Raw genomic sequence first — 8,831 nt, 5'->3', positions numbered from 1 at the left:
TTTTTCAAATTGGTAGTGAAAAAAAATGAGTATGTTGCTGGAGATGTGTGCCGCCGTGCCACCAATGTACTTACCGGGAGAGGGTAAACACCCATTATTCCGCAACTTTCTTTCCGCAGACCATCACTCCCCATACTTTCATTATGAAAGTTCCATGACTCCGCAATGCCTTTATAACGCATGGCATTACATTTTATATACTTTTACCACGCATACATTTACAACGAGATTCGTTGTAAATGCATGAATGGTAAAAGCATGTTTTATTTAAATGTTTGGATAAGGTAAGTATGGGTATAGGGGTGTATGTTTTGGGGTACTGAGGTATATGTTTTGGGGTGTTTGAGTATTTTAAGGGTTCAGATATAGTTTTGGGTTATGGGGTACAGGGGTAGTTTTAGCGTTTAGGGATAGGTATGGGTTTTGGGGTACAGGCGTATTTTTGGGGTTCAGGGCTAGGTTTGGGTTTTGGGGTATAGGGGTATTTGTAGGGTTATGGGGTAGTTTTGGGTTTTGGGGTACAGGGGTATTTTAAGGGTTCAGGGCTAGGTTTGGGTTTTGGGGTACAGGGGTATTTTTAGGGTTCAGGGCTAGGTTTGCGTTTTGGGGTACAGGGGTATTTTAGGGTTCAGGGGTAGGTTTGGGTTTTGAGGTACAGGGTTATTTTTATGGTTCAGGGCTAGGTTTGGGTTTTGGGGTGCAGGGGTATTTTTAGGGTTCAGGGGTAGGTTTGGGTTTTGGGGTATAGGGTTTTTTAAGGTTTCAGGGCTAGGTTTGGGTTTTGGGGTACAGGGGTATTTTAGGGTTCAGGGGTAGGTTTGGTTTTGGGGGTACAGGGGTATTTTTAGGATTAAGGTATAGGTTTGGGTTTTGGGGTAAAGGGTATAATTATAGGGTTAAGATGGGTTAGTGTTTTAGGGTGTTTGGGTATTTTAAGGAGTAAGGGTGGGTTTTGATTATGGGGTGCAGGCGTATTTAAAGGGAGCAGGGTGGACTCTCGGAGCTGGAATGTACAGAACCTGGGAAGAAAAAACAATGAAATATTTGACACATGAAGGGCAGAATGTAAAAACAACAGTTAATGGACAGAATGCAGAACAATGTCATACATTCACCCCAGTACAGAGATCTGAGCCTAAATCCATCGTTTTTTGCACTCCACACCACCCCAGTTCAGTCATGGCCATATGCAAATCAGCCTTCACCCTGTGCCTCATGGGAACAGTCCAGCCCGAAGGTCGGAACGTACCACACGCCCCCAGCATTTGTCACGCCCCCCCCAGCACAAGCCCACAGCACAACGCAGACACGCCCACAAGGGACTACTTTGCTGGCACGGTTCTTTTACTTTTAAAATGTATATGGTGGGCGTCTGCATAGCCTATGTCCTTCTGCTGCAACTGCCCTTTCCAACGCTGTATTGGGTGTTGTGATTGGTGCTGTGGTTCCTGAGATTACCCGCCTCAAAGGTTTGGGCTCTCTCTTTATTATATTACTAGCAGCCCGTCCCGACGTTGTCCGGGTATGAATTGCTGCCGGCCAGGTGTATATTGTTTTGTAGGATTTCGTTTTGATAGCATTTCTTATCTGTGACAGGCCTGTGAAACGCTCCGATTCACAGTGCACTGCTTATGCACTTAAGAGTGCGCATTCAGTAGTGTGTGAACTCGAGTTTCCCTACTCTTTTTTTCCTTGCAATATTCTATAGCGCGAACTCGACAACATGGCATGAGCACAATTTACATTACAGAAGAACACATTAATTTGTGGTAGGCACGGGGAGACAAAGCAATTTGCCTGGAATCACAGGATGTTGACCTGATGCCGAGATTCGAACGTAGCTCCCCAGCTCTAAAGTTCGCAATTCTAGAACTTGTGGCGGAAGGTGTGTCTAAAAGTGTATGTCGGTGCTGGGCAGCAATGAGAGAAACTGTGCATTTTTCAAATCGGTGGTGAAAAAATATGAGTATGTTGCTGGAGATGTGGCCCGCTGTGCCACCAATGTACTTACCGGAGGAGGGTAAACACCCATTATTCCGCAACTTTCTTTCCGCAGACCATCACTCTGCATACTTTCATTATGAAAGTACCATGACTCCGCAACGCCATTATAATGCATGGCATTACATTTTATATGCTTTAACCACGCATACATTTACAACGAAATTCGTTGTAAATGCATGAATGGTAAAAGCATATTTTATTTTTAATGTTTGGATAAGGTAAGTATGGGTATAGGGGTGTATGTTTTTGGGGTACTGAGGTATATGTTTTGGGATGTTTGGGTATTTTAAGGGTTCAGATATAGTTTTGGGTTATGGGGTACAGGGGTAGTTTTAGCGTTTAGGGATAGGTATGGGTTTTGGGGTACAGGCGTATTTTTAGGGTACAGGGCTAGGTTTGGGATTTGGGGTATAGGGGTATTTTTAGGGTTCAGGGGTAGTTTTGGGTTTTGGGGTACAGGGGTATTTTAGGGGTTCAGAGCTAGGTTTGGGTTTTGGGGTACAGGGGTATATTTAGGGTTCAGGGCTAGGTTTGGGTTTTGGGGTGCAGGGGTATTTTTAGGGTTCAGGGGTAGGTTTGGGTTTTGTGGTACAGGGGTATTTTAAGGGTTCAGGGCTAGGTTTGGGTTATGGGGTACAGGGGTATTTTAGGGTTATGGGGTAGGTTTGCTTTTTGGGGTATTTTTAGGATTTAGGTATAGGTTTGCGTTTAGGGGTACGGGGTATATTTATAGGGTTAAGATGGGTTCGTGTTTAAGGGTGTTGGGGTATTTTAAGGAGTAAGGGTGGGTTTTGATTATGGGGTGCAGGGGTATTTAAAGTGAGCAGGGTGGACACGCGGAGCTGGAATGTACAGAACCTGGGAAGAAAAAACAATGAAATATATGACACAACGCGCGCCCCGCACACACCCACACCCCCAGCACTCAATATGAGACATGGCATGCATGGCAGAATGTAAAAACAACAGTTGAAGGACAGGATGCAGAACAATGCCATACATTCACCCCAATAGAGAATTCTTGGCCTAATCCATAGTTTTTATTGCACTCCACACCCCCCCAGTTCAGACACAGCCATGAGCAAGTCTGCCTTGACCCTGTGCCTCGTGGAAACATTACAGGTCAAACTGCGAAGCCATTTCTTTCACCAATTGCTGGCTATCAGACGTTTTCAGCCAGGATAGCTTGACTCCAGTAGTGTGGAGAGCATGGGACCCACGTCTCAGCATACCCATCCCACTCGGGGTGACAAATGCAAAAACAACAGTTGATGGACAGAATGCAGAACAGTGTCATACATTCACCCCAGTACAGAGATCTGGGCCTAAATCCATCGTTTTTTTGCACTCCACACCACCCCAGTTCAGACATGGCCATATGCAAATCAGCCTTGGCCCTGTGCCTCATGGGAACAGTCCAGCCCGAAAGGCGGAACGTACAACACGCCCCCAGCATTTTTCATGCCCCCCCAGCACAAGCCCACAGCACAACACAGACACGCCCACAAGGGACTACTTTGTTGGCACGGTTGTTTTACTTTTTAAATGTATATGGTGGGCGTCTGCCTAGCCTATGTCCTTCTGCTGGAACTGCCCTTTCCAACGCTGTATTGGGTGTTGCGATTGGTGGTGTACTTTTCGAGTTTACCTGGCTCAAAGGACACAGTTCTCTCTTTATAATAGTAGTATATATATATATATATATATATATATATATATATATATATATATATATATATATATATACATATATATATATATATATATATATATATATTTATGTATATATATATATATACATACAGGCATTCATTTACATTTACATTGCTACATCACATAAAGTTATCTATGGCAGGACCTCCACCCTGTGCCCCCTACCCTTATTATCCACCCTGCCTCCCCTCTGCTGGGAACATGCAGCCAAACTCCTCCTGTGCTTTCTGATGAAACATGAATAAATTGCTTAATTTTCTCATTCACCTGAACTGCCCGTGTAAGGAGAGCATGCCTTCCAATTCTTAAAATTCCAATTATCTGACCTTTGTCTCAAACACAAGGACATCTACTCTAAATGAAGAAATGTGTTGGGACACCGGGACAGTCCACCAAAAGCTGGGATGGTCCGGGGGAAACCAGGACATGTGGTCACCCAAAATAGGTCGAATGATCGAGCTCACCTGAATTCCTCAGACTATTAGGGAGATGAACTCCCCTCATTGATCGGATGATCTGCGCTCACGATCAGAGTCAGGACAAAAATGGGAGGTGTGGTCTACTCCGTATGGTGGTCTCTCTCTCGCACCAACGTTTGGCACATAGGAAGAGGGGGAGAAACACTGGCTGTGCAGCCCTGCCAACAAACAGCAGAAATGGCCAATCACTGCATGGCTTCACAAGAAGCCATTACAGTAATTGTCCTTGCTCTGTGGGCAGTGCCTCTCACCCCTGCGGTACCACGCTGTCTTCAGAGACCTAAACTGGGCCGAGCAATCACGTCTGCCAGCCAATCGAGACACTGCCTCCTTGTTGTTAGTCAGCTTGAGAGAAGCGGATTGGCTTGAGCTGGCAAATTCAACGCTCATTAGGAGACCGGGGTTGCGGCTTTGAGCAGCCCCCAGTCCCTAATGTGCAGGTAGAGTTGAACTCTAGAGCGCATGTCGGGCTCGCTGGAGAGATGTGGCCGGCCAACCTGACATGCACATGTCGGACCACGGTTCCGTGTCAATAACAACACAAACTCCACCCACTTCACAGCCGCTGATGCCTGCGGCTTAATGCTGACAGAGACTGCCCGGTCACACTTGAAAATAAAGGAAAGTCAAAGTATTTTTTTTTAAACAAAAGTTTACTTAATACGCACATAAATTGGAGGTCAGGGGGCAAAAGTATGAGTGGGGCAACGCCCCATTGCTCAAAAGGCAGAAACCACCCTGTTTGGGGGCCTGCTGAGCTATGTTTTCCAGAGGACCGGTGCCGCTCACAGGGTCAATCAGTTCTTGGATGGAGGGAGCTCGCTAGGCCACTAGGTGAACTGGCGTACCCGCGACAAGTCGGTCACTGCTTGTGGGCCTCTACCTTTGGCTGGAGCAGTTGTCAGGGCTTTTCGAGGTTGGTTTTGGGACATGGCCTGTTAGCGGCCCTGGTTTGGAATAATACTATACAGGTACACAATACTACGCATAGCGCGTAGTTACTGCAGGGGTGCTACTGTGCACGGGTGGTGCGTCCCTGGCCAGGCGAAACTCACGATGAGACACTGCAGGACTCTCCAAGGGGGGTGCTTGGCCTCCCAGCATCGAGTCGAGTGTGAACAAGAAGGCTGAGTAGTTGTACAGGTAGAAGGGGTAACAGGATCACAAACCGGCCAGTTTAATGAGCTTCCGATCTGTTTATACTTCTGCCCTCAGCAGGGGGACACCCCTCACCCCCTTCTTTAAGTTGAGAATAGAAGAGTTGTGCTGGGGCTTGAAGATTAAAATGTTGCTTCTTTGGAAGGATTCCAATCAATCGCATTGGTTTTTGCAAAGCATATTTATTGACACATCAAGTGAACAGCCAACACGTGTTTCACCCCTGAATGGCCAGCAGGCCTGGGGCTTCTTCAGGACTGTATTTGTGAGTGACAGAGTAGAAAGTGTGTCGCAACAGTGTAATATGACGGGAGAAGTGAGGAAGTTAAAGAAGAGAAGAGGAGAAAAGAAAAAGAGGGAAGAGGAACAAAAAAGAACAAGAAGAAACAAGAAGGGGAGTAGGAAAAGCTGGCACTCAAACGCTGCAAACTGGATGTGTGGCAGCTGTCAGCATGTTGCCCATGGCCTGTGCGCGAAGCTCCCGCAGGCTTAGGGCGCTCGGTGCAGAGCTAAGCTACGGCGCTGGCAGGCTCACTACAATGTATCTATTATTTTCAGCAGCGCTGTGAGTCACATAGCCGAGCATTACATCACGAGGTAGTGCCCAATGGCTGCCAGAGCAGCAGGCTACTGGTTTGCAGGCTGCAGCACCTACTGCAATCTTTGTGCTCAGCCAAGGCCGCCCGCGACGCTGTAATATTATCTTATTATGGCTGCAAATTCATCATTGCTGAGCCAAGGGCCAGGGAGAGAGTCGTCACAGAGTCATGACTGACCGTGACTGACAAGTTGCAGTGGCCGCCAGACAGATGGAACGCAATGACACCCGGCAGCCTGGACTAAAAGCGAGCTGCAGACTGTAATGATTGCGGGTGGGGTTGGCTCCTGTCTGAGCCTGCTGCCTTGCAGGGTCACTGATGCTTGTCACGCTGTCTGCAGTGCTGCAGCACTCAACACCAGTAAATTGTACTGGCCACTGCCACCCACCCGTGTGTGCACTGTCAGTGTGTTAATAATAACACAAATTATTTCCAATGGTACCAAACAAACTATTTCCATTGGGTTCCTTTTCTTTTAAGCCCAATTTTGAACATACTCAAAACAATACTTTCCTCAGACTCCAAGCACATCAACTTTTTTTTTAGGGACTTTGCCCGAATGCAGCTGTCCCTCTTCAGTTTTTCAAAGCTGACATGCTGTGTGCATTGCCTGTGTTGTGGTGCAGCTGAACATTTAGGGCGCTCAGAAATCCCCTCTAAATGCCACCATAGCAAGTGCTGTATTTACAGGTAAACTAAGGGTGTTAATGCAGTTCGTGTGAAGTACTGTCATCAAATAGCGCCTTCTTCTGGGCGGCTGCACCAGATTTTTTATTGTATCGAAATATAATTTAGTGCATGCATGTCTGTCATCAGCTCTCCATGAAGTTGGTGTTACAGCGTGAGAGGAAGTGCAGTGTTTCCATAGTACTTACAAGCATAGATGGAAAACACGTGCCTTAGCAGTGCTGTGCAGGGTTGGATTGGGATTAAAAATCGGCCCGCTAAAAAAAAGTGGCTTACATTTCCATATTGCCTTTCCGCAAAACACTGCTTTGGCGAAGTTTAATTAATAAAATAAAGAGGTGGGAGGGTCTTAAAAAAATGCACGGATTAGTTTACACTGGTGAAACACACCCGAAAACAAGTGAGGCCACTTTATCTCAGGCCCCCTGTCCCCGCTCAATATACATATATTATTGGGCCGGCCCAGCGAGAGAAAGGGAGGGACACCTCCACCCGGTTGGTAAAACAGAGGTAACAGAGGCCCATCTGACTCCAGAAAGGCCACTCAGGCACCCACTGGGCAGCTGGCTGTATCAGAACAATGCACAAACCACCCAAATCCCTCCCACCCCCCAGACTGCTCAAAAAAGCAGCCCACCGCTGGCACTTGACCAGCCCCTCTGGCATTGCCCGAGTAACCACATTAGCAATCCAACCCTGGTACTGTGCAGTGTTTGCTTATTTCCTATACTGGGAATAGACTACACTCAGCACAATAGTACTTTTGCGGGAGAAACAATCCCTCTGCTCGCCAGACTTTGCTTTCAAGAGTTGAGTTATCCTGCTTTTCCTGCGCACTCAGGGGTAGATTTATGTTGCCTGACGCATCTCTGCAAATCAGCAGAGATGTGCCAGGAAAGGTACGGCACACAAGTTTATCCTTGCGCCATCCATGATGCGCCGCATTTACAATGTGGCGCACAATGGCGCAGGAATAGACAGATGCGTGTCATATCTAGGGCGTGAATTTGGCGCTGTGCTGAAGTTATGTTGTGTGTGGCACGCAACTCCAGCACTTTTCCAACCTGCCCTATATCTAACGTGGTGCGTCAAGCCTTACGCCGGCTTCAAGCAGGCGCAGGGTTTTGACGCGTCAGCATTGGTAAAGTGCCTCAGCACTTTTCTGTGGCGTTCCTGCGACGGAACGCCCCCCTGCCTGGAAACACCCACATGAAATCTGATGCAGGTTTCATGTGGCGCAGGGCCTTACACCGTGACGCATCTCCATAGATGCGTCACGATGTAAGTATGTTGCAATGTGTAACGCAACGGCGGCGCAAAAGTGGCGCAAGTCCAACATAAATCTGCCCCTCAGTGCATTTGAACTTTGCTCTTTCTCCCCTGCCTGCCACCTCTGCAAAGATCACTATTGTGCAGCTTGACATCCAGTGAGGTGGGGGCCCTAGGCCAGAAACTCGGGGAGCAAAATAGACCAAGCAATGCAAGAAATATGAAAACTGTTAATAGATAAAACATCATGAATTTACTGCCAAAGAGCAGAAATCCCAGCAACATAGAATATAATGTTCAGTCGCTGAACGCTACATATCATCAATTTAATGCCAGCTTTTCTTTCATTTACCAAAAGATTCAGTCTCCTTAGAGACTGTCAAAAATTGCAATGTCGACTATATTTCAAGTCGCCACAGCGGGGTATTGGGTAAAGTTTTCAATAAGCAATAATCGCGCCTCGGTTAAACCTCATTGGCTACGATACTGCCACTGCGCAAAGCTGAAGAGTAAACTGTGAATTACGGGCCCCCTCGCCGAAGTAACTCATGTTACGAAGGGCATGAAACTATACATCAGTGTGGAGATAACAGTATAGCACTGTTGATTTATGGCAGCAAAATAATGAATGTGGTAGAGATATATCCGCAATTGCCATCAGCTCTCTGGCGCCAAACGTTTCCATGGGACGCGCAGAGAAGTCTGGGAAATTGCATGGTAAGTAGCTTCTTAGACCGAGCCCTGCTCTAGTTCCGGTGTTTCGTGTTGGGGGCGGGGCTTGGTGCTGCCGGTGCATTGAAGGAATGGAAGCAGCAGCGTCACAGGCACGAGGACTATAAATATGTATACCAAAGGAGGCGTGGAAATGATGTAGCGAAATATAAATAATACTGCAATTTTTCGATATTCCCTTTACTGCGGG

At 47.0% G+C, this 8,831-nt stretch overlaps 1 non-coding gene across 1 annotated transcript; it reads right to left on the bottom strand.

Annotated features, from left to right (window-relative positions):
* Positions 1-8,273: 8,273 nt before the first annotated feature.
* On the bottom strand, positions 8,274-8,413 carry LOC147746845 (U4 spliceosomal RNA). Its single transcript, XR_015300468.1, has one exon. It is a non-coding gene; the product is annotated as a U4 spliceosomal RNA (small nuclear RNA).
* Between the last annotated feature and the right edge of the window lie 418 nt (positions 8,414-8,831).

The sequence above is a fragment of the Lissotriton vulgaris genome, chromosome 1_1 (genome assembly GCF_964263255.1).
Source record: "Lissotriton vulgaris chromosome 1_1, aLisVul1.2, whole genome shotgun sequence".
NCBI classification, from domain to species: domain Eukaryota; kingdom Metazoa; phylum Chordata; class Amphibia; order Caudata; family Salamandridae; genus Lissotriton; species Lissotriton vulgaris.
This window is presented reverse-complemented; position numbering and strand designations above follow the sequence as displayed.